This window comes from Ascaphus truei, chromosome 1 (assembly GCF_040206685.1).
Source record: "Ascaphus truei isolate aAscTru1 chromosome 1, aAscTru1.hap1, whole genome shotgun sequence".
NCBI lineage: Eukaryota > Metazoa > Chordata > Amphibia > Anura > Ascaphidae > Ascaphus > Ascaphus truei.
The window spans coordinates 407,958,037-407,983,959 of NC_134483.1; the positions used below are offsets into that span (position 1 = coordinate 407,958,037).

At 43.7% G+C, this 25,923-nt stretch overlaps 1 protein-coding gene across 5 annotated transcripts in view; it reads right to left on the minus strand.

Annotated features, from left to right (window-relative positions):
- Window positions 1–5,799, minus strand: part of FHIP1A (FHF complex subunit HOOK interacting protein 1A) — a 172,025-nt gene extending 166,226 nt beyond the window's left edge. The window contains exons 1-2 of one of the 5 annotated variants that reach the window (XM_075613537.1): window positions 1,463–1,530; window positions 336–555 (exon numbers count right to left, since the gene is read on the minus strand). The gene's annotated coding sequence lies outside the window, so the exon portion shown is untranslated. Of the gene's footprint in view, window positions 1–335; window positions 969–1,462; window positions 1,531–5,480 lie in introns of those variants that run through there. The other 4 variants (XM_075613548.1, XM_075613559.1, XM_075613581.1 and 1 more) reach the window with 4 other exon arrangements.
- Between the last annotated feature and the right edge of the window lie 20,124 nt (window positions 5,800–25,923).

Here is a 25,923-nt window from a genome sequence, read left to right on the forward strand (position 1 = left end):
TGAACAAGGAAACGGGGCACGATAAACAGTGTAAAGCTTGTTTTACCCAGCATCTTTCTGCATCGTATATAAATGGTATATTGCCCCACTTGTAATTTTAGAAATGTCAAACAGAGGCACAAATATCCACATTTTTTTCCTTTTTCCCTCAGCCATAGCTTGAGGTGGAATAACCCTCCCTGGCTAACAACCTGCATCAAAGATTAGAAACGTCATTAAGAACCGTGAATGTTTTCTTTCTTTGTACACAGACACAGCGAAAGATTAAAAACAAGTGAAGCCGCGCAGAAGTAACCTCAATAAATCAGTATTAAGAGAACAAAACGGTGTCATACCTGTGGACGCAGAGCTGGGATAGGAACAGGCGCACGTTGAACGCAGAAATCCTTAAATATATCCACGTTCCTGAAGGTAAAGTTTTCCTAGCCACAGGATCTCGGCAAACACAAAACAAGACGCTGATACCTGAAGCTTCAGGATTAATACAGAAAGGTAAGGCTGCCAGGTAAACCCTCCTGGGAAGAGGGAGCCTGGTTTGTTACATAATCCACGCAGCTATAGAAGGATAGACAAGAGAAGAGCAGGCTGAACTGTAAACTGCTGGCAGGTTTATCCTCACCCTTCGCAAAGCTCAAATATGCAACAGCAGATTGCATGTATGGGTGGGGACTGGGAGGGAAGACAGGATTAACAACACAGGCTGAGAATTTATTTCTGTATAAAGGAACAGCCGAGGCCAGAGGGAGGACTGGGAGGAGCTATGTAACCTGTAGATCCCTGGTTGAGGTGTGTGCAGAGTAACACCCCTCCCCCCTGTGCAATCTGAGGCCTTTGATCACTGCCTCTCATTCAGCCGCACACCTCACATGCAAAGTGGCTTGTTGTAGCCTGGTTTGAGAAAGACAAGGGAGATGAAAGCAGTTAGTTACACACTGGAAGATCTCGTGTAGGTCCAGTGTGTGGTCCATACATCACCTTGTTGTGACCCTGTTATTTTAGTTTTCAGAAGCAGCGAGTCTGTGTGGATACTGTACAAGGAGTTACTGCTGGACCTATAATACTTAACATTGCGGACAATGTTACAAGCGCATAAAATGCATTTTCACTTGTAAATGCCCATTCAAATTTGCTTTGAAATAAGTTAGAATAAAGTTTTTTTTTTTTTTTTTTTACATTTGACAAAGATCTGGCCAAAGACGAGGGCTGACATGGAAAGTTAACATTTATATATTTTTTTTTAAAAAAAGGCATTAGAAAGCATTGCACACAGACACATCCCAATATTATGTGTGCTTATCGCTGCTGTTCACAGTTACCAACTGACAAATAGAAAGCAGAAAACGGGCAGTATTTTTGTGTGAAGTGACCAGATTTATCACCATTTTTTTTCTCCTTCAATATGTGCATCAATACATCTACACACTGACAAGTGATTAGTTAAATTGCTGATCGATCCGTTCACCTGTAATCGATCGCTGAAGATTCAGCTCGGGTTCAGTAAATGCATCTTGGGTCCTGTTATGCTGCACTGACAGCCAAAGTTCTGTGAGGAAGAGCATGTGACCAGACAGGCACTAAATTCAATTGGTTCACTGCTAGAGAGAGGGCAGGGCTCAAAAAGGTGATGCTGTTTCAGAAGGGGAGGGGATGTGACTTTGTAAACAGTTGCCATAGGAACAAAAATTATTGTTACATTAAAATATATTAAAAATGTCTTTAAAAATTTTTTTTATTTTAAATGCTACAAGTATTTTCTCACAGTACAGAACGAATTTTTTTTTTAAACACACATGTAGGATATTGCTTGAACTGCAGCTTTAAAGGCTGCAATGAAATTTTTACTTTGATACATACAGTACACCTATGACAGCCATGATAATCCCAGTTCTATTTTTGTGAGGAAACTACAGTCACGGGCAGGGCTGCTGGTACCAGTTTGTAACTTGGTGTGATGTTTTCCATGGCTATACAAATATGTACACGCACACACACCCCAGTCTGATAAAACATGTGTAGCCCTGTGTAGGTTTGGGGCTATAGGTCTGCCCTACTCCTGGCAGTAATACCTAGTAAGGGCAGGTTTGCCAGGAGCAATCATGGGTTTTCCCCACACATGCAGTGCAGTGAGTCAGTGAAGGCAGTGTCATCAGGCCTTGTGTCCAATTAGAGACACAGGGGTGGTGTCTGCTGGATAGGGTGACCAGATGTCTTGTTTTTTTAATGTCCCAGGCTGCCTGACATTCTTTAAAATGCCCTGGGTTTTTGTGGCTGTCCCGGTTTTGGCCATCAGAGCAGGGGAGGCAGCAGAGAGCAGAGAATGCAGGCAGAGAGGAGAGCAGGAACAGAGCTGAGGCCGGTCTGACTGCAGAGGGTGGGGGCGGGGTCTGACTGCAGAGGGTGGGGGCAGAGTTAGTGACAGCCTCAGCAATGAGAGCCGGAAGTGAGGTGCTTTCCCTGAGCCTCAGCGCGCCTCCGCACGCTAGCAGGAACCCTGGCCGAGGCCTTATGTGTCTGGCCAGGGTGAGCATCGGGGCTTGAGACGCTTGCAGAGCAAGCAAAATTGAATTTGCCGCCTCCAAGCGCGTCACGTAAGCGGTTCACCTAATGAGGGCGAACCAGCTCAGTGCCGTTGTGGCTGCGCCCCCAGATGAGCGTGCACCTAGCAGTAGGTTTCTATGCCTTTATTCACTAGAAAAGCATCATAAAGTCTTATAGCTCAGTGGTTATGCTCCAGGCCATTAGCATAGTGGACCAGGGTTTGATTCCTGGCTGGGATGTTTATTTTTTTCCATTTTATTTTCTACTGAGTGCGAATAGTCGTGCGGCTATTTGCACTCAACTGTGAATAGCCGTGCGGCTATTTGCACTCAACTGTGAATAGCCGTGCGGCTATTTGCACTCAACTCTGAATATCCACTGCCATACATAACCATATATACATACACACTCCACCAGGTTACAAGGCGCAAGGAAGACTTGCATAACTTTTGTACCGCCCATTAAATTAAGTGAGTATGTCCTGGTGTTTTTAACGTTATGTTGCATAAAAAGGGGTTAATGTTCACTATGAAGCTAGACGACAGCAGAGAGTCAAGAAAGCTGTAAGGAATATAGAACTGAATTAAATCTCCAGAGATGTGAACCTTATCTCTCAACTGCCCCTCCTTAGACACCATAAATTATTTCGTTACTTGCTATGAACAAAGCACAATTCAAAGAGCTCCTTTATGGTGTCTAACAAGAGACAGTTCAGAGATCACCTTTGCTTCTTTATCTTGGTCTGCAATTGTCTAGCATAATTATATACATGCAATAAGCACTACATATCTGTGTGCACACACACATTCTGCAGAGAGGGATTCTGGGAAATGATACACAAACTGGGCTGGCGCACGCACAGACTGAGCACACACAAATCAAAATATGAAATAAAGGTAAAGGGAGGGTGCATACCATCCAAGGAAAGAAACAAAAAAAGGAAAACAGGACAGGCACTCCTATACTCCAAAAAAGTATGTGTATATATATAAATATACTTTGCTCTGGAGGGTTTTTGTCACTGTTTTTACCCACCATAACTTAACTAAGTATGGTAAAACGTATCCCTTGCTTCATTTTTGTGTAACGGGTATTCCCCCACCCAATTGCAGATTATAGGGTGGGTGCGGGGAACATACAGTGTTACCTGCGGGTGGTGCTTTACCTGTTGGCTCACAGGAGGGCTGAGCTTCCGCCACGGGGAACCTGGGGCAATATATTATACTAATGAGTAACCACTTACTCGGTGCAGCGCCTCCACCTGCGATGGCTCCCACCAGAGGGGGAGTGGTTCCTCGCAGGACAATACAATAACCATATACACGTATGTGAGATAACCAAATACCTTTTACTTTGGCGTATAAGAAACACATATATAATCACAATGAATATAACAGGTGTCCCTCTCTAGAGAAGACACTAACCACTGCGTCTCACACAACGCTAACACTATCTTGCGCCACGGCGGACGCCAACACTTTATGCGCCACGGCGGACGCTAACACTTTATGCGCCACGGCGGACGCTAACACTTCCACAGAATGATCCCACCCCGTGTCCAGTAAACCCAACCCAATGTCTCGCACTCCCAAGTCATATACAAGTGTGTGTGTGTGACTGCGCAGCCACTATGTCTGGTGATAGGCCTTGTTGGTGCACGTGAGGTTATGGGTTACCTGCCGAGCACTCCAGTGCTCGGACCTGCAGCGGACTTCACAAAGGATCAAGGCGAACTCCCGCACGATATCCGTGATCCACCGCAGGACGATCCATCAGAGGCGATCTCTATCGGATAATAGTCCAGCTCTCTCCCAGCAAGACGCACAATATTCGTTGCACTCTAACAAATAGCTAATGGGGCAGAGTCCCTAACCTAGGGCCTGTCCCTACAACACTCCACTAGGGTGACTCAGGGCTATCTGGAGCCTAGGGGAATTGCTGGCCTAGTGCAGAGAGTCACTGACTCCTGCACCATACCTCCTTCCCCTAGCTGCTCCTGCACCAACTGCCAACGTGCTGCAACCCGCGAAATGTATCTATTCCCTGCAAGCAGGGAGCTCCTGCAGCCCTATTGGCTCCCTGGCATCATGGGCCGCTCCAGAGGCTCATGGGACTTGAAGTTCCCTTACAGAGCCCTCCTCTCATTGGTGGCATTTCGCGCGCTTGTCTTGCGCATGCGCGATCTAACCAGGGCCTCCCGTCGCATCCGCAGTCGGCGCATGCGCGAAGAACTGTCATGGCGGCGCCCTGCACCGGGAACCGCCGGGCGCGCCTCGCAACCCGACCGCGGCCCTAGCAACCGGCCGCACGCGTCTCTGGCAACCGGCCGCAGCATGAAGAGCGCGCGGCACACGCACACATGCCCCCACAGCTCCCTGCGAACGGCCGCATCTACTCCCGACCGCCGCACGGTGAGTACCCAGAGGGGGGGCCCACAAGCAGAAGGGGGACCTGGCTACATTTGTATAGCCAGTATAACCAACCCCACACTGAAGAGACTCATTAAGGTCGAAACAGTCTGTCTGTGGGTGGGTTTACTGCTTATGCATCTTAACCCTGGCTGTGCTCAAAGCTGTGACCATGCAGCAAGCTTAGGCCTATAGGGGAACCATGTTAAAAATGGTTTTGAAGCAGAAGGTGGCACTGTGTGCTCATTTGCATGTCATTTTCCAGAATCCCTTGCTGCATTGAAAGTGCTGTGTGCTGGGTGATAATGGTGAAAGGCGGGGTTGCAGACCTGTCTAAGACATGCAAATGAGCATACAGTAATATTTCCATTTGCTATATATATGTAGCCCTTTTACCCCCACCCTAAGGGAGATTGGGGTGGGTATGCTTTCTCCAGCTACTTCTAGGTGTGTTGGGCTGTGACCTGTTGGTGAACAGGAGGGCTGAGTGCTCCGCAATGGTGTGGGGAGAGCCAAAACAGGGGTGCAGGTTACCTTTTATTCCTCATTGGTGCAGCGCCTCCAGTCAGCGCAGATTCTCTGCAGGGGATGAGCCATACTGACTCCTTGTCTTCCTTCACAGCAGCAGCAGCAGACATTAATCACACTGTTTCTGATACAACTGTTTTTTTTGCAGGCAGGTTGGTAATCATACAGCAACTCAGATGCATTCCTTTTCTCCCTTTTCTCCCATGCTGGTCAGAGCCCTGACTTAGGCGTTTGGCCCCTTTCAAGCCTATTACACTTGCCTCCCATCCCCTGGTGGGATGGAGGAAGAGCTCCTGGCTCCACAAGTGGAGGGGATCAGGATCACACTCCAGACATAACTGAACTGAACTAATTTAGGAGAGTGTCAGAATTTATAACCTGAGTTTGGGAGTTGGAACCCTGCCCCATATCAGAACAGGTTGAATACTGATTGGTTCGTCCAAAAGCAGTGATCACCAATCAGTACCCATCTCTCAGGCTGACACTCTCGGGTGGTTGCTAGGCCTGTCCTTGGATACCTGAATTGTATCCAAGTTTGTAATACACATACAGAACCTAAAGAATGAATTAACCCCTCCACTGCCTGCTCCTAATAGGACTGACACTGGAAGGGCCCAGAAAAAAAAAGTAGCGGCCGGGAGGCTATGCTATATTCTCCCCCTGGTGAAAACTCCAACATCCCTGCTTGGACTGCAGTGGGCTTAACATCACCCACCGCGCAACACCCTGACATTTTGCATAACAGCTCAAACTACCTTGGCGTTGGTATGCAGGCTTATGACGCTTTGGCCAAAGGGTTAACTAAATAACCAAGTATTTAATATTATTATTATTATTATTATTGAAGTATTTTACTTTATACTTTTCACCATATATATTTTGTCAATGGGATGTAGCATTGGGCACACCCTGTCTCTTGTTATATACAATTGCCACGCTCAGTAGCTCTCTGGTTGACATAAATATATATTCATCATGTGGTGGGTGTGGGAGTTTGAGCTAGCTGGGAATGTGTGTTAATCAATGTCTGACTGGTAGCAGTCAATTGGAGGCTGGTGGCACCTCCCCCCAGAGCTCACTCCTCCTCCTTCACCTTTTTAACTTGAGAGGTCATTTCATTTGCTGCAGGAACAAGACCTATAATGGTTCTTCCCCTCTTACAGAGGTAAAAGGAAGGGTTCACAGTGTAGTGTAGGACCTGCATTAATTCGATTATACCTTGGCGTTGGTATGCAGGCTTATGACGCTTTGGCCAAAGGGTTAACTAAATAACCAAGTATTTAATATTATTATTATTATTATTATTATTATTATTGAAGTATTTTACTTTATACTTTTCACCATATATATTTTGTCAATGGGATATAGCATTGGGCACCCCCTGTCTCTTGTTATACACAAGGTTGTTGACAGAGGAGAAAGAGGTCTGAGCAGAGAGATACTCCATAGCACACCAGGGTGCTGACCCAGGAAAGCAGAGAGGTCTTCCCCTACAGCAACAGAAATAGATTAGAGACTTTCTTGTTGGACTATTGTATGAATACATGTTTGGGGTGGTAGCCAACTTAGCTAGCCACCCTGTTAGAATGGGCTGGCGTAAATGTTTAGTCAGACTCCTGAATAGGAGTAGGTGTTTGTTTTGTTAATTTTTGTACGTTTTGCCTTGGTAAAGGAACAGGCTCTATAAAGCCAGGATTTAATTTCACCCTAATCTGTCTCCATTAAATGTACCTTTGCACATATCTCCATTTGCTATATATATGTAGCCCTTTTACCCCCACCCTAAGGGAGATTGGGGTGGGTATGCTTTCTCCAGCTACTTCTAGGTGTGTTGGGCTGTGACCTGTTGGTGAACAGGAGGGCTGAGTGCTCCGCAATGGTGTGGGGAGAGCCAAAACAGGGGTGCAGGTTACCTTTTATTCCTCATTGGTGCAGCGCCTCCAGTCAGCGCAGATTCTCTGCAGGGGATGAGCCATACTGACTCCTTGTCTTCCTTCACAGCCTGTTAGAAAGGGCTGGCGTAAATGTTTAGTCAGACTCCTGAATAGGAGTAGGTGTTTGTTTTGTTAATTTTTGTACGTTTTGCCTTGGTAAAGGAACAGGCTCTATAAAGCCAGGATTTAATTTCACCCTAATCTGTCTCCATTAAATGTACCTTTGCACATATCTCTTATAGAAGGCCTGCACAACTTATAAAGTGAAACGGGCCGAACTGCCCGAAGGAAAACAGATTCGTGCCGCACTTTAATTAAAATTACCCCCCCCCTCCTCCCCCCTCACAACTCTTACCTACCCCCCTCGCAACTCTTACCTGCGGAGGGGTCTGCGGGCGGGGTTTGCAGCGTGGTTCGGCATTCTCTGTCTTCTCCCCCGAAAATTCTACTGTTTCCCCTGCATGTCCTGGAAAAAATGGCCGTGCCATGGCAACTTGGCCCTGCGTGACGTCACGACATCGACATCACATAGTGTCCCGTTCTCATGGCGACGCAGCGTCATTTGATGCCGCTCGGCCATTTTTTTCATGATCTGCAGGGGAAACAGTAGAATGTTCAGGGGAGAAGACGGAGAATACCGCAACACATTGAGTCCGGGCAGGTTGTTTTTGTGCAGGCCTGTCTTGCAGTATGAACATTTTCAGTAATCATGATATGAAAAACAAAAGTTTCCAATAGATTGATAGTTGGTGGAAACAGTTTTAGACAATTTACCAATATTAATTTGCGAGCTGCCAATGTGATCATCCCCGCCAGTCTGGGCAGGGCATCATTCTGGGTCCTCCAGTCCTCCACACACCCAATCAGCATCATATAGCCAAAGTTATTAGAGTAGTAAACCTCTTGTGGCGCTGAGGATAGAAGTAGCCTGTAAAGTTCAAATGGACTGTTGAGATTGTCCTGTTTCCTGAATTAATAACCTCAAGAGAAGGGAGACAAAAAATGTGGAGAAACACTACAATAATGCATTACCCAAGAATAATCAACATTGAATGTATAGACTGAGCAATTTAATAATCCAAATTGGAAAGATAAAAACGTGTACACCTGTACATCAAATAGTAAAACATCTGAGTGCCATAGCACTCTAATAAATCTTTGCTCCGCCGATAGGAAAAATTGGAATCCTACTCCCCAAAGGTGACTAGGACATATGCCTTAAATGAATGGTCTTTAGCTGGTCAAAACCGCTCGCAGTGAGGTGCAACACGCCAGTTCCTCGAGGAGATCCGCCTTCCGTGCTCGAAGTCGAATACTTCCGGAGTCTCATCGATCGGCTCCTCTGCTGACGTCACCGCTACTGTTCACTGCTACGGTGTCCTTGCTACGCCAAAATTGTCCCAAACTTAGCCTTAAATGAAGCAACTTATTCATATAATTTCACATTTTGTTCCAGAACCTCGTGATCTTCCCACAGTACCATAAACAGTGGGCAATTGTAGAGATTTGCTCAGTTTCAGTTCAAAATGTATTTAGTTGTACCAGGAAGGCACGGTTTATCAATTTAAATTATAATTTGCACAAATTAGCATCTATTGTAATTGTGTGCATCTCCCTATATCCCAGGATATAGGAGTCGTGAGGTACAGCCCAGCTGCAAAGAAGCCGATAAGTTGGACTCCAAGGGGTTACCCTCTAATATCTGTGGGAAGTCTCTGAGTAATGATTGGCTATGGTGTCTGATTTGGAGAAAAACTAAAAAGTGAGAATTTGGTCAATTATATTTAGTCTTAAATTTGTGCAATGTAGGGAAAATGTGGCTCTCTGTTATGAAATAGTCCCCCTATGGTATGAATGCCCTCTTGGTCCAGATATCGAATACAGAAGGTTTCTCTTCTTGCAGCGAAATCGCATTTACCCACTATTGGAATGTGTATGGAAATGGGTGGGAGTTTGAACATTTTCCTCAATTTTTTTCAGAGTCTCACACTCTCCCCCTTGGCACATGAAGGACTGGAAGACGGAGCGAATGACAGGAAGCTCATAGCGCACCAGAGCAACAAGATTAAATATCCCCACATCTGGGAAGCCAAGAACTCCTTCTTCTATAAGTGATTGATTGTATTCTGGCAATATGGGCCTTGTGTTTCCTGTTATGCCAAATAAAATGTATGAAATATCTATGTACTCTGGTAGCATCTTTCTTCCGTAAAGCCAGAGGCAGTGTTTATAGTAAGCAAAGTCTGGGGAAATAAATCAATTTAATTAAAGCAACTCTTCCCGACAGTGATAGTTTTGGTTGTTTGATATTTGACTAAAAGGCGGTGGCCAGTAGAATCCAATTTAAAGTTGTCTGTGTTTGATTTAAGAGGTGGTAGTCGAGGATCTACTTGTCAATGAAGGCCCAGAAGTGCAACGATCCGCATGAATAGTAATCTGAGAGCTCCCTGAGGAGGAATTGGGTTGGGGATACCAGGAAGAGGTGGGATCTGTGGAGAGGTGAGGGTAAAGAAATTCCTTCCTCCTGCCTTTGTTTTAGGGACCTTATGTATTTTTATGAATTTAGTTGCTTGGCAAGGTTTGGACTTTTCAGTATGTTTTATTTCAAAAAATTAAAAGATGATGCATGAATAAAAAAAACATTGAAAGCTGGGGAAAAAAAGAGAAAGGAAAGGGATAAATAAAGAAGGCTTTGATAATGTTTGTCATAGCACAAGGAAATTGTTCTGATCAGAGAGGCCCAAGGGGGGAATATTTGGTAGTCTAATGGTGCATTTTGGTGGGAGGTGGTCTTAGGTCTGGGCCCGGGGTAGTGGGTCTGGGGTTGTCCTCCTAAAAAGTGGTCCTATAGACCTTTATTGGGCTCACCAAGTCAGGAGCCGCGGTGAGCAAAATGGTTTGTGAGATTGTTTTGGAGACTTTTGGGGTAGGGCGCTCATCTGACAAGTCTTAGCATTTTGGTCAGTAGATATTTTAATAAAAGGTGGTGGGCACTTGAACTCAACTTAAATGTAAATAAAAATTGTCTATGTTTGATTTAAGGGGTGGTAGTTGAGGTTCTACTGGTCCACATTCCAGTGTCAGCTCCTTGTAACTTTGGACAAGTCATTTTATCTCCCTCTGCCTCGAAATTAGATTGTTAGCTCTACAGGGCATGGACTCATTGGACCTGCAAAATTAAATGTTTGCATGGTGTACATTGTCAAAAAGAATATATATTAATGATTTGTAAGAGGAAACAAATGAAAACGTTAAGCGATCTGTCATTTTTGTTTGTTTTTCTCAAAAATGATTTAGAAGGAACTATTGCTTCAAGTAGCAGGTAGCATCTTTTTTTTTTATCATGGAAAGGGGTATTATATTTTGTTTTACAATACAACACGCTGACTTCAGCAAGGCAATGTGAACACCATGCTTTCAAAAGTCTATTATTTTGTATCTGAAGCACAGCGAGACATAACAACCTGGCCCAGTTCACACTGAACTGCAATGGATGTAAAAACATGATCTCCCACTTTAGAAAGATCCCTCTTCAGTATACTGTGGAGATGTTTCACATACTGTATACGCCATTCAAATTAATCTATTTAAATAAATGGAGCTGAGCTCTTCCCCAGCATGGAGTGGTTGGCTTCACAGCATAATTAATAGGGGCTAGTGTGTTGGGGCTGTTTTCTGTTATATTTCTTCAAAGGAGAGAATATTCAGTGAAGTAGCTGGTAATAGGCTATTAGAAAGTACAACGATGCAGGATTTTCACTGAAGTCAACCACATTATTCACATTCTGTCTTGCATAACTTATTTAGGCTGGCAGTGCTTCAGGCTAAAAACTCAATTCCTCCAGTGTTTATTTTTTATATTTGACAACTTTACCCCATTTTCAATTATATTGTTTAAAAATGTGTCGTGAATACTTTCTGGAAAGTGTTGCATATATTGATAACACTATTCAAATAAAAATATACTGACATGCATTACAGAGTGCATCTCTTTGCTCTGCTGACTCATGCATTTGTCTTCCCTATTTTGCACTTTTAATACATTCACTTTTACACCTCATGCGTCTTCAAGCCTTCCAATACACCACTTATGGCCTCATGCAGTAAAGTTCGATTGAAATTATCGGCATTGTTTTGAAATCGCCATTTTTTTTGCTGTGTTGCTCTCACGGTATTCAGAAAGGCCCGAATACCAGTGAGAGCAACATTTCCAAACATGGCGAGTTGCCGGCGCCGAGATGATCTGCCCTCCGAAAAGGGCTCACCCGGTGACTTGTATCTGCTGCAGAGAGATCCGCATCTCTCTGTGAAAATTTCGCCGTAAATAAAAATATTTTAACATTTAAATTGTATTACTTGTGTATTGTAGCAGGAGGTCTCCGGAGAAGAACCGTGTTTATTTCAGGTCCGGGGACCCCCTGCTTCCCGAGATACAGGCCCCGTTATGGTATCTCCTATACATTGAAATGTCCCAATCACATGACGCGAGACATTTCCATGCATAGGAGATACCGCCACCCCATAACGGGGCCTGTATCTTGGGAAGCAGTGGGTCCCCGGACCTGAAATAAATGTTGTTCTGCTTCGGAGACCCCCTGCTCATCTACGCTAGTAATAACATTTTAATTTATAAATATTTAGTAAGCACCAATACACAACCCACCAACCCCCTGTGCCCCCACATACTGTAAAACCATGATTTATTTTGTTACACACACAATTAATACCCCAGGCCAGCGAGGGTCCCCGGTGGTCCCAATTGGTGTCCGCAGGTCCAACAGTGCACCCTGGGGGGTACCCACGGATGTCTGGGGGCCTCCGGGTGGTCCCCGCTAGGCTCTATGGGCCTCCAGGGTGTCCACGGGTGGTCCCCACGGGTGTCTGGGGGTCCGGGTCATCCCCACGGTTGTCTGGGGGCCCTCGGTTGGTTCCTAGTAGGGTTTGGGGGCCCTCGGATGGTTTCCACTGGTGTCTGGGGGGCCCTCGGGTGGTCTCCATGGGTCCCCGCAGGCCTATGATACCAATCCTGTATGTAAAAAAAAAACAACAACATGGCCTACATTTCAATCAATACACCCCCCCATCCCCCACCAAACACATGCAGTACAGTAATGAGCAAAATAACTATTATCCAGATATGGATAATAGATTATTTGCCCATTATTAATCACAACATTAACCAGCATAAATAAAGTAAATAAAACCGTTCTACTTACCTCTGGCAATATGAAGGGCATCCTCGTCAGCTTACTGCAGGATCATGTCCACCCCGGACCCACTATGCCCACCCTGTACCCTTTGAGTGACATAGTGGTACATCATACCCATATAATATAGGCCTGATAAGTCACTATAGCACTCAATGGGCACCTAATCAAAATACATTAATGCACAAAAGACACAATAATAAAACATTCCAAAACACAGAAACACCCCAATTCAATAAATTAAATCACTAGCCAACAAATGCAATTAATACAAGAACTAACCAACACAACAAGGAATTAATTCAACCATAAACTAACAAAGCAATTAATTAATAAAATAACTCAGCTATTTGACTTTTGCATGGAACCACTAGCAGCTAACATATGGTGTAACTTAGATATCGCAGGGATAGAGATAGACAAACAAACCAATAAATTAGCACTGTTTGTAGATGACGTAATCCTCAGTGTCTAAACCTTTGACATCTCTCCCAAACCTGTTCTCCATGCTCTCAACCTTTAACAAAATATCAGGCTTCAAAATTAATAACTCCAAATCCGAAGCACTAAATATCGATCTCCCAAAGGAAGTGGAAAAAATTATAGTGTCTAACTTCAACTTCAGATGGCAACCCAAATGTATTAAATATTTGGGCGTGAACATTGCTAACAACTCCAAATCACTTTATCAAGCGAACTACCCTAACCTTCTCAAAACCCTTAGAGAGGACATTAGGATATGGTCAGGCTTTAATATTTCCTGGATTGGGAAAATACACTGCATTAAGTTGCACGTGCTCCCGTGTATCTTATACCTCTTCCAAACAATGCCAATACCAATAATAAAGAATGATAAAAAACCAAGGATACGCAAAAGGATTCTGATAAGACCAAGTATGGCTGGAGGACTAGCATTGCCATGTTTGTGGCCATACCACAAAGCAGCCCAACTCCGCCAATTAATCCAATGGCACTCAGAACCAGGTCTTAAGAGATGGACAGACATAGAAAACACAGTATGCCACCCAGGGGACCTAAACCTTCTACTCTGGCTCCCAGGTAAAGCAAAAAAAAAAATGGGTTTTATTCTACCTACCATGTGTAACTCACTAAAGGTCTGGGACGCCACAAAATTTAGATTTGCATTAACATCCAAAAATTCCCTGATGACTCCTATTCTAAAAAACACAGAATTCAACCCAGGGCTAGAATATAATAATTTCTCAACCTGGACCCAAGCAGGAATCTCAAGATTAAGAGACCTAGGTGCAGAAGGAGATTTTAAGCTATTTGACCAAGTCAAAACAGAGAAGGACATGCTAAACTCAGATTTTTTTTAGATATCTTCAATTAAGAGCATTCTACGGTAAGATACCCCCATCAGGTCCCCTAACCAACGTTGAGAAACTCTGCCTGACAGACACAAGCACGCAGTGGCGGATATTCCAACTCTATATAGAACTAACATTCACAAATAACGAAGCAGTGAAAAAACTCAAATGTATGTCTCAATGGGAGGAGGATATAGGTTAGGGGCTAAATGAGGAAACGTGGAACCAAGTATTTCGGCTGGTTGCCAATAGCTCTATATGCAACACCCTAAAGGAAAACACTTACAAAGTACTCACTAGATGGTATCTCACACCTCAGAAATTATCCAAATATTTACCGGGATACTCGCCACTCTGCCCTAAAGTCTGTGGCCCAAGCCACATTGCTACATATGTGGTTGTCCTGCCCACAAATAGCCTCCCTCTGGAGGAAAATAAGAAACTGGTTGAGAAGGATACTGGGTCTAGATGTACCATTTGACCCACGGTTATTCCTGCTCAATAGACCGACCCAGGGAATTCCCGGAACTGATCTTGCTCTCATTAGCCACTTTACAACCGCCACTAGATGTGAAATAGCCTCGGTATGGAAACAAAAACAAATTCCTCAAATATCTAAAATAAGAAATAGGATTTGGTATGTATGCCAAATGGAAAAATTGACTAGTATATTAAATGACTCGGGCACAATATTTCAGAAACTTGGCAACCCTGGCTAGAAATCAAGGAAGGGGAAGGAGGGAAGGGGAAAAGGGCAGGGGGGAGCTCCCGCATCAGCTGAAGTGTAATGATAAATTGTGGGCAAGTAGGTAAGACCATATACTGGTGCAAAAGAGGATAAGGGTAAATGCAGACAGACAAACAGAAGGTTCCCCCTTGAATGCACTCAGATAGGTCAGTGGATGTGATATGATTGATACATTAAAAACCTTTTAATCACACATATACTCATAAAACAATACTTGTAAAGAAGGGCATGGTGTAAACAGTCCAGGACCAGCCCCTAATGGCAAACCAAAGAATCTTCCTGCACGTTAGTAAACGGAAGATAATAAAAATAGCAGTACATCAACTCGCTGTGGGCCAGATAGCTAAGAAATTCACATATAAATACCTACAGAATAAGGTGCTTATCCTAACTATGGATGCCCTTTTGACTAAAAAATCAATAGTCCTAGTCTAATGCAGGCTGCTGATGCTGAATTTGAGGAGGTGAATAACTTAAAGCAAAAAGGTCAAAAAGTAAAGACCCACACAGTGTCAATGGCCCACCAAAGGTGTGATGTAATACAAAGCGAAAACGGTGTGAAAATCACAAAAGCAGTAAAAACTGAATAGTGTACATAAAAAACACGTAGCCACACGCAGAACGATAAATCTTAAATAAACGTAGCTGCAGATGGAGATAAGATTCCTAGCGTGATAGCGTAGATTTCTGTAAAGGGCGAGCACAAAATGTGCTACACTGGCGACACACTTTATTCGAGCTTGGCTAGTCCCACGAATTCGGGTATACCCGGGTGTATTGAGGTTTGTGACTGTTTTCTGCCCGAGTGCATTGAGGTATTTTCCAAGCAGGGATTGAAGCATTTTATTCCCTCTGGCTGCAATACTGCACAGTAAATAAATATATAATGCATTACAATTCAGGAATTTATGCCATCTGGTAGACACGCGAAGCATTGCAGCCTATTAAATCCTAATCATTATCATTTAACAGATCAGCCGCCCGTCAGCCAGGCATGAACCCAGGCTGGGAAGGCAAATGCAACGGGGCTTGTCAGAGGTGAGGAGTGGCGCATTCCAGGTATCTGCCAGGTACATACCGGGTATTTGCTCGAATAAAGTGTGTCGGTGCAGTATATTAATGCCCTGACACAATTCTGTCATCTCAATATGCAGTATCATTAGCACTAATTGCCATGAGATTCTTTCTTAGTGGTCCTATGTAAAGAGACTATATGTGATTTCTGTGCAACTTATTATTGTGTTGCAGAGGCTCTAACTAGATACGGTCCTTGAACCGTGCCTCAGGGCATTAATATAGCACATTTTGTGCTAGCCCTTTACAGAAATCTACGCTAACACGCTAGGAATCTTATCTCCATCTGCAGCTACGTTTATTTAAGATTTATCGTTCTGCGTGTGGCTACGTGTTTTTTATGTACACTATTCAGTTTTTACTGATTTTGTGATTTTCACACCGTTTTCGCTTTGTATTACATCACACCTTTGGTGGGCCATTGACACTGTGTGGGTCTTTACTTTTTGACCTTTTTGCTTTAAGTTATTCACCTCCTCAGATTCAGCATCAGCAGCCTGCATTAGACTAGGACTATTGATTTTTTAGTCAAAAGGGCATCCATAGTTAGGATGAGCACCTTATTCTGTAGGTATTTATATGTGAATTTCTTAGCTATCTGGCCCACAGCGAGTTGATGTACTGCTATTTTTATTATCTTCCGTTTACTAATGTGCAGGAAGATTCTTTGGTTTGCCATTAGGGGCTGGTCCTGGACTGTTTACACCATGCCCCTCTTTACAAGTATTGTTTTATGAGTATATATGTGATTAAAAGGTTTTTAATGTATCAATCATATCACATCCACTGACCTATCTGAGTGCATTCAAGGGGGAACCTTCTGTTTGTCTGTCTGCATCAACCCTGGCTAGCCCAGTCGGAAATCCAGGGTATAAACCCCTCTTCAATTATGACATAAGGGAACTACTGATTGCTCTCCCCCGGTAGGAAATAAATTAAGCCAGGAGCTAACTGTAACCTCGCGGAGACATAACCCTCACAGTAACATCCAGTAGGGAAGTCGATAACAAGAGACGACACCATACAACCATGAAAAACACCACCCCCCATCCCTCCCTCCCCACAGTGTGTACCCCCCTCCTTTTTCTTGTTTTTCTCATTGCTGTTAATCTAATTTTTGGTAATGTGTAACTGTTTGTCCATGCATGTAAAATTATGTTTTCAATAAAATGTAAGTTATAACAAAAAAAAAATACAATAAAAAAACCTGGGGAAAAAAAGACATTTACATAAATACAATATTTTTTATTACCTTTAGAAGCGTTGACCCTCTGAATCCAGGGGTATCAGGAAGCTCTCGTACTGCAACGTCATCAAAGTCAATCCGACGCCACCCACCTTGAAGATCCGGAATGGGTAACAAATTCTTCTTTCTTTTATCTTCAGTCACCGTCTTCTTTCTTCATCTGCCATTATTTCTTTATTTTCTGTAATGTTCGATCTTCATCTGTCAATTCAAAACCACATGTTTGATTCCAACCGATGTTGTGTCGTCGGCTTCTTGAGGTAAAATGAGACGTCAAGGCCTTATATATGGGCTTTGACGTCACATTTTCAGGTTAGATGGTACAGCTCCAATCTGATTGGATGCTGTATCATGTGCCCGTCTCAATTTTTTTTGTGAATGATGTGACGTCATCTCCAAGGGATGTACGTCACATCCTTCAAACCACATGGCTATATCACATGTACAGAATTCTAGCCAATGGGACTGAAGACAATCCCATTGGTTACTGTACCATGTGATAGGTTACCTTAGTTCAAAAGGATGTAACGTCACTTTAAAGGATGACGTCACATCCTTTTGAACTAAGGTAACCTATCACATGGTACAGCAACCAATGGCATTGTCTTCAATTCCATTGGCTATAATACCAATAATAACAGTATAATAGCCATGTGGTTTGAAGGATGTGACGTACCCCCTTTGGAGATGACGTCACATCCGTCACCAAAAAAAAAATAGAGGCGGGCACATAATACAGTGTCCAATCAGATTAAAGCTGTACCATCTGACCTGAAAATGTGATGTCACAGGCCATATATAAGGCCTTGACGTCTCATTTTACCACAAGAAGCCGACGAGACAACATCGGTTGAGATCTAACATGTGGTTTTTGGATTGACAGATGTAGATAGAAGATTACAGAAAATAAAGAAATAATGACCGATGAAGAAAGAAGACAGTGATTGAAGGTAAAAGAAAGAAGAATTTTGTTGCCTGTTCCGGAACTTCAAGGTGGATGGCGTCGAATTGACTTTGATGACGTCACGGTACGAGAGCTTCCTGATACCCCTGGATTCGGAGGGCCAACGCTTCTAAAGGTAATAAAAATATTGTATGTATGTAAATGTCTTTTTTTTCCCATGTTTTTTTTATTGTATTTTTGTCTTTTTAATGTTTTTTATTGCCCATTGACTGCTAATGTATGAATATGTGCCCGTTTAGGGTACAGATCAATACAATGATGCATTTTTGGCAAAAACTTGTTTTCGATTGAGTATTATCTTTTATATTTCTGTTCATTGTTTGGATTAAATTGTTTGGAATTTGGTTTTCCTTGTTTTGATTTTTGTTTCCGATTGTTTAGCGGTTTAAATTAATTCTTTCTTTTGTTGGCTCATGGTTTGAATTGATGTGTTGGCTACTGGTTTTATTAATTAATTGATTTGTTGGATACTGGTTACAATGAATTAATTGTTTTGTTGGTTAGTGCTTGTATTTATTTCATTTGTTGACTAGTGTTTTTATTTATTGAATGGTGGTGTTTAGCTGCTTGTGTATATGTTTTATGATTGTGTCTTTTGGGTCTTCATGCATTTTTATTAGGGTGACCATTGACTGGTATAGTGGCTTATCATGCCCATATTATATGGGTATGATGAACCACTATGCCAATCAATGGGTACAGGGAGGGTATAGTTGTTCCGGGGTGGATGATTAGGCCTCCAGGGTTGGTAGTGGGGTAGTGTGGGTTAACCCCTTAATTACTATAGTGGTTATTAACCGCTAAGGTGATTAAGGGGTTAGGGGCCATTAGATTGTATTTTTTCATGTATTCTTGCTGGCATGGCTCTACAGTATGCTGATGAGGACGCTCTTCATGATGGCAGGGGTAAGTAGAAAGGTTTATTTACTTTTTTATGCTGCCTGGCTAATGTTTGATTTAATATTGGGTAAATTAGCTATTATCCATATATGGATAATAGTTATTTTACCCATTACTGCACTGTATGTGTTGGGGGGGGAAGGGGTGGGAGGTGTATTTATTGCAATGTCTTCCACAATTTTTATTTGCAACAGGATTGTTACTGCAGGCCAACGGGGATCCGCGGGGACCACCCGAGGACCCCCGTACACCCACGGGGACCACCCGAGAACCCCCGGACACCAACGGTGACCCCCAGACACCCATGGGAACCACCTGAGGGCCCCAATACACCCGTGGGAACCCCCTGATGGCCCATGGACACCTGCAGGAACCACCCAGGGACCCCCGCCGCCTCTGGTATTAATCCTGTGTTTAAAAATATAAATGATGGTTTTATGTGGGGGCACAGGGGGTGGATGGGTTGTGTATTGATGGTTAGTACACATTGTAATGTTTATTGGGGGCAGGGGGTGAATGAAGGGCCAAGTACCTGCTTCAATCACCCCCTTTGCCCTCAATAAAGCTGCTATTTTGCCTTAACCCCTTCATTGCCTTAGCGGCTATCCGCTAAGTTAATGAAGCTGCATTAATGTAATTTTTATTCATAGTATGCGGGAGCATGGGGTCTCCTGAGCTGAACCGCATTGATTTAAGCCTTGGGGACCCCCTGCTTTCCAAGTTACAAGCCCAGATATAGGGTGCCGGTATCACCTTCATTATTTAAATCCCCCGGTCACGTGACACGGATGATTTAAAAAATGGCGGCACTATCGACACCTGATGCCCCATACCAAGGCCTGTAACTCGGGAAGCAGGAGGTCGCTGAGGCTGAAATCAAAGTGCTTCAGCTCAGGAGACCCCCTGCTCCCGCACACTGTTAATACAAATTTCAATAAAGGAGTTTCATTACCTTAGCAGATAGCCGCTATGGTAACGAATGTGTTACATTTTTAATTAGGGTTTTATTACTAGTGCAGGGGGTCTCCAGTGCAGAACCTTGTTGATTTGAGGTCTGGGGACCCCCTGCTTCCCGAGACAGAGGCCCCATTATGGGGAGCCAGTATCTGCTATGCATTTATATGTCCCGCATCATGTTACCGTGGGAATCAAATGTATAGGAGATACCGGCACCCCATAACGGGGCCTGTATCTCGGAAGTAAGGGGTCCCCGACCTCAAACCAACGCGGTTCTGTTCCCGGAGACCACCTACTACAATACACAAGTAATAAAAATGTAAATAAAAAAATATATATTTTCGGGCGAGATTTACGCAGGGAGAGACGTCTCTCTCTCTCTCTGCGCCAGGTGAGCCCTTTTCAGAGGGTCGATGATCTCGTCGCCGGCTGCTCGCCATTTTTGCAAATGTTGCTATCACTGGTATTCAGGGCTTTCTGCATACCGTGATAGCAACGCTGTCAAAAAATAGCAATTTAAAAAGAACGGCGATTTTTTTTTTTATCGCCGCTTAGTGCATAGGCCCCTATGTTTCATTAACAGTATCAATCTGTGAGTGGGACAAATGTACGAGTGTAACAGAAACCCAGTGTTCAGAAGTCAATATCAAGCATTGTACAAAGTAATCCTTTTTATACTGAGCAACTTCCATATGATGAAACTCCATTACAGTATAACTCACTTGTCACAGGTAAAGCACAGATTTTTCCAAATAATCAGAAGAAGATGTGTGTCATCTCAAATGTTAAATATGATCAAAATATGATGGATTATATGTTATCACATCCTGCAACAGTCTTTCCATACCAAGATACCACTCAAGGTTATATTAGTCGCCTGTGTCCAGTACAGTTACTGCACCTAGCAAGTAATAACTACCAGACAACCAGGAAATATACAGACTGTATGCAAATGATCCTGTATCTAGCACGCAGTACCATAACAAGACCCTACAGGTCTAACAGTCCAAGGTAAGAGGCATTATTTGCAAATGATTCACCAAAAGAGAGCGACAACGTATGCAGTCAATTGGAGCACAAAGTAAATATTTTAGAAACTTCTGGACAAGCAGACGAAGAAATAACAGTAAGGCTGGGGCCATAGAGGGTTGAACCGAGCCGAGCCGCGCTGATGCTGAGGCTCGCCTGCTGAAATCTGCGCGATTTCATGCCCATGCAGTGGAGCCAGAGGGCGCGATCGGAGGCGGGGGGAGACTGAGGGAGGCGGGGCAGTGACGTCGCTGGGCCAATTGCCAGCGACGCACCGACGTCGACGTCACGGCGCCGTGACGTTGACGCAGCTCCGCGCTGATTGGATGTTTTCAGCCGACAGCGCGCTGAAAAACAACTTGGCTGTCGGCTGAAAACTCCAGCACCTCAGCACGCCTGCGGACGCTCGCGTGAGCCCCCTCTCAAGGCATCCTCATTGAGGATGCAGGGGCTCAGCGCGGAGCATCCGCACGGCTCAGCACGGCCTGTCCTTCTATGGACTCGGCCTAAGACACAGAAAAGATAAGATTTCAAAACCAGAACTAGATATTCTCATCAAAGAGGTAATTCATGTTAATTAAAAATACTGCTTTTCTGTTTAAATCATAACATATGATGGATATTACAAAATGTCTATGTTTAATAACCACACTAAACATTTTTACATTTATTGTAAATATGTATTCTTTATTTTAATTTTAATTTTAGGCAAATGTATGTTATTATACTTAAATATATTTGACATGATAAATATTGAAATTAAAATAAATAACCATTAATAAGGTACATGGCTAAACCAAATAAATATATGAACATTATTCTAAATAAAAATTTAAATATATGTTATTACACGCTCTCACATTTAGCCAAAGAAAATATACACTACAATATATACATACAGTATATGAAGCGGTATGTACATTAATGGTGCTATACAAATAAACACAGAAAAAGATGGTGTTAAAAAGCGCTAATACAAAATAAAAGCAAACTTAATTAGTGCATATAACAAATAACTGGCAGCCAGGTAAAAACTGACCGTACAGTCAGTGGGGGACCATGTAAAAAAGAAGAAAAACCGGCGCCAAAAAAATAAGAGTCAATGAATTCCAAACCATAAAGGTGAAGTCCAATTGGAAGTCCTCAGATGAACTAAGGAATTGTGCTGACAACTCTCCTCCCAGACCGTGCAAATGGAGAAAGAAAAAGAAAACAGATTATGGTGCAGTATGCCAATTACTGTAGACTAATGAAACAATACCAACTAACAACACATAACCCACAAGACTGACAACACACCAACACTAGCAAGGCTAAAAAGTAAGATTAAAAAGCTATTTATTAACACAACTAAGGTGGGTGACGGAGGTGGGATATCCAGAGGGGTAAAACTGGAATCCTACTTACAGGACCCCGGTTGGGTAAAGGCAGTTCGCACAGAGTGGATGGTGAAGTCCTCCAAAGATGGCGCCCGGAGCTCCCTCACAGGCGTCCCCACGTGATGTGGGTGGGAGATGAATCACTCGAGTTGCAGGGCTTTCCGGCGGATATTACGTCACGCCCCTCACTGCTCCTAACGCAACGCGATGTAAAACTCCCAATGAGAGTGTCCTCTCGCACTGCTCTGCTCTGCCCCTACGGCTCCACCGGCTGTGACTCCACACACGATTCCCCAATGTCCTCCGCAACCACAATAAAAGCTTCTAAAATGAACAAGAACTTCCCGACCCGAAATAAAGACATACAATACAATATATATATATTTTTTAAATATTAGCTAATCAAATATATTAAGATTTATTATCTCCATTCATTTTACAGTTTTTTTTCATCACTCCAATTTTTTGGGAGAGAATGGAAATAAAACTTCCACACAAGCCAAAAATAATACTTGGAGAAACATTCAAACTAAAATTAATGCTGTGGCTGGGGCAGCAGGAGCTGCAGCTGGAGAAGGTAGAGCAGCAGCAGGAGGAGGGACATTAAACTCCTCAGGAGTAACCTCAGTGAGGAGTAGGGGGATCGTCTTCTCTTCAAACTGGTCTTCCTCCACTGGCTCAGCAGCTAAGGGCAATGGCTGTCTACTTAATGGTCCTAAAAAAGCAGGACAAAATATAGAGGCCCTGATTCACAAACTGGTGCTAAACTTTAGAAGGTGTTTCCTCCCAGGCACATGAATGAGAGCTGAGGCATGCTACTGTGTATCCCCCTTTAGTGGAGTCATTGCATTTAGAGTTACCTCTCATTTTCAAGTACTGTATGTCGTGGGCACTAACATATGTTCTGTACTTCAAAAGTTATTTTTTTCTAACATGTTTGCAATGGCAAACGACAGAAGTCTGGAATGCATGTTTGGATTTATGAGCACTTATCACTTAGATACACATTCACTGTAGAGTGTTTAGAGCGGCACTAAGTTTTTTTGTTTGAATTCTGTGTGTGTTTCTCATCTTGGGTGGCAGCACCACTCTCATACTATAGAAGCCAGTAATACTGGCACGATCCCTAATGTGTTTTCAAAAAGGTTGTCTAGGAATATTAATTTTGACACTCTTTTTAATATTGAGGACACAGTGGAATTGAGCGAGGATAAAACCCTAGAAATGGAATTTATTAAATTGGAAAAACTTCTGATAAAAGATGCTAAGAAATGGTGGGACTTTACTTTTCTAGAACAGTACTTGAAATGTGGAAGAGTTCCTAGGGGACTAAGACTCCGCAAGGACCCCTCCTTTGATTTAGAGGACGAGGGGTTCCTTGATGAGTGGTACAAAATTCTAGAAAAAAGCTCACAAGATCTGATTGCCCTAATTGGTTAGCAGCAGAAAAAGCATCTCCTAAAACTAGATGAGGAGATAAATACAATTAAAGATAAAATTGGCCACATGGATCAAACAACCTCCTTTAGTAAAAAAAAGACGGGGAATTAACAAACAAACGAGATGCAATAGAGAAAGAAATAATTATTTCCAAAACAAAAAAGTTTAAAAGGGATTAATGGGAGTATAAAGAAGGACCTCCAAGGAAGGTTATTCCTTATAACAATGCTATAATATCAACTATAGCAATGAAACCCAATCCACCTCAAATGCCTAATGTGGAAAATAAAGTCTATCGCCCTAGATCACACGTACAGTCAGAACCTAGGAGATCACCAGATAGGCATGAGAATAGTGACAGATATCGCCAAGCATACTAGAGACAAAGGTCACGCTCAAGGTAAGCCCACAGGCAATATCCAGATAAAAAAGACGAAGGTATCTTATAAAAAAGGTCATCAAAAAACAAATTTCAAACCAGATAAGACAAGAAGGGCTAGTGGAGATTTTGAAAACAGGAGATATGAACATAAGGGGATAAAAGTAAAAATACTCAGAAACAGATCCATAGAGAAGAAACAAGTAGAAGGAATTTTTCAAGTCACTCCCTTAGAAGAGAAGACGGATTTTTAGGAGAGACAATGTCTTCAGATTTTCTGAGGGCAAATCGATTTCTCCCACTAATGGAGAAAGAACAGATTTGAAACGACAAAAGAGAACGAAACGAAGAAAGAGAGGCAGAAGAAAGAGACAGCCACTCAAAAAGAGTAGCCAGGTAGGAAATATTTTTAATCTTAGATCTAGGATTCTCACACCGGATCAGGAGCAGGTCATGTCGAAAGGCTTGACTTTTCCTCCTATGGCTGGGCTGAGGAACTTTGAGCTGTTTATAGATGCCCAAAAATGTTTAAGGCAATTAACCATTGTAGCCCACTTTCCCTACGGCTAAGGGAAACTGCGCGTGCTTATATACCTTTTTGCTCACAGGAGGCCTAAGTCTCTGCCACTGGGAGCTTGGGGTGAGCTCTTTCTACTTATGTGCAGCGCCTCTGCCTATGAGGGATCCCAGCATTGCGGGATAACCCCTCACAGGACCCAATCATCCCTGTACAATTGAATATAATATAACTTCTTTATTGTACACACTATAACCATAAATCACACTATAACCATACAATACAACAATACAATAACATGAGTGATTACCCCCCAAAGTACTGAGGGTGCCCTGGCACCGAAACCCGATGTCCGCATGAGCAAAACCACCCAAAGTGTGAGGTAGCGCTACCCCTGTGAACCGTTGGTGCACATGTATACCTTCCTGGGCACTCCTGTACCCAGGTGCAGCTGTGGGATAAGGAACAGTCAGGTCCCACGCGGCGGGGCCTCCGACACCAATCCCTCACTTCTTAGGGTCCTGATCCTCCTCATGAGCTTAGCTCCAGCAGGAGGGTCTCACTGGAATGTCTATGACTCCTGTGACCTGGTCCCAGGCCGTAGGACACCGCGTAGCCGTCCGGTCACCAGTGTAACAGCACTGCTATGTGCTAAGGCAGCGGTGCGCAAACTGGGGGGCACACCCCCCAGGGCGGCGCAAGACTTTATTGGGGTGGGGCGCAGAGAGTGCGAGGCCTCTGTAAATTTACTCACTGGCTTCAGTCCACGTGTCTCCATGGCAAAGCAGCGTCAAATGACGCCCGTTACCATGGCGACGAGATGTCAAATGATGCCACAGCGTCATTTGATGCTTCATTGGAGGTAAGGGGGGGTGCAACCAAGTAGGAGAGCAAGCAGGGGGGGCACAGCACAGGAAGTTTGCGCACCCCTGTGCTAAAGGGAAGAGTTGCTATCTTGGGACTTCCCTGCAACACTCCACTGGGGTGACTCAGAGCCTAGCTGAGGCCTAAGGGGGCAAGCCTAGGCCTAGTCCAGGGGCACTGCTCCCTGAACCCTACCTGCTCTCTTGCCACCCTCCATCAAACTGACACTCAGGGTTTTCACGCACGGCGGATATCCCCTTCCTCCTGCCTGCGCGACTCCTATTGGTTGGCTGGCCCCATGTGGTATTTACCTCAGCCCAGAAGATCCTGGGACTTTGAGTCCCGTGCTGCGTCTTGCGGAGCAATTTCAAGATGGCCGCCGCACTCTCCACACTGCGCATGCATGCCTGCCCAAGATGACCACCCCCGCATTCTGATCCTGCGCGAAGCTCCGGCTGCAACCCAGCAGCTCCTCTCTCA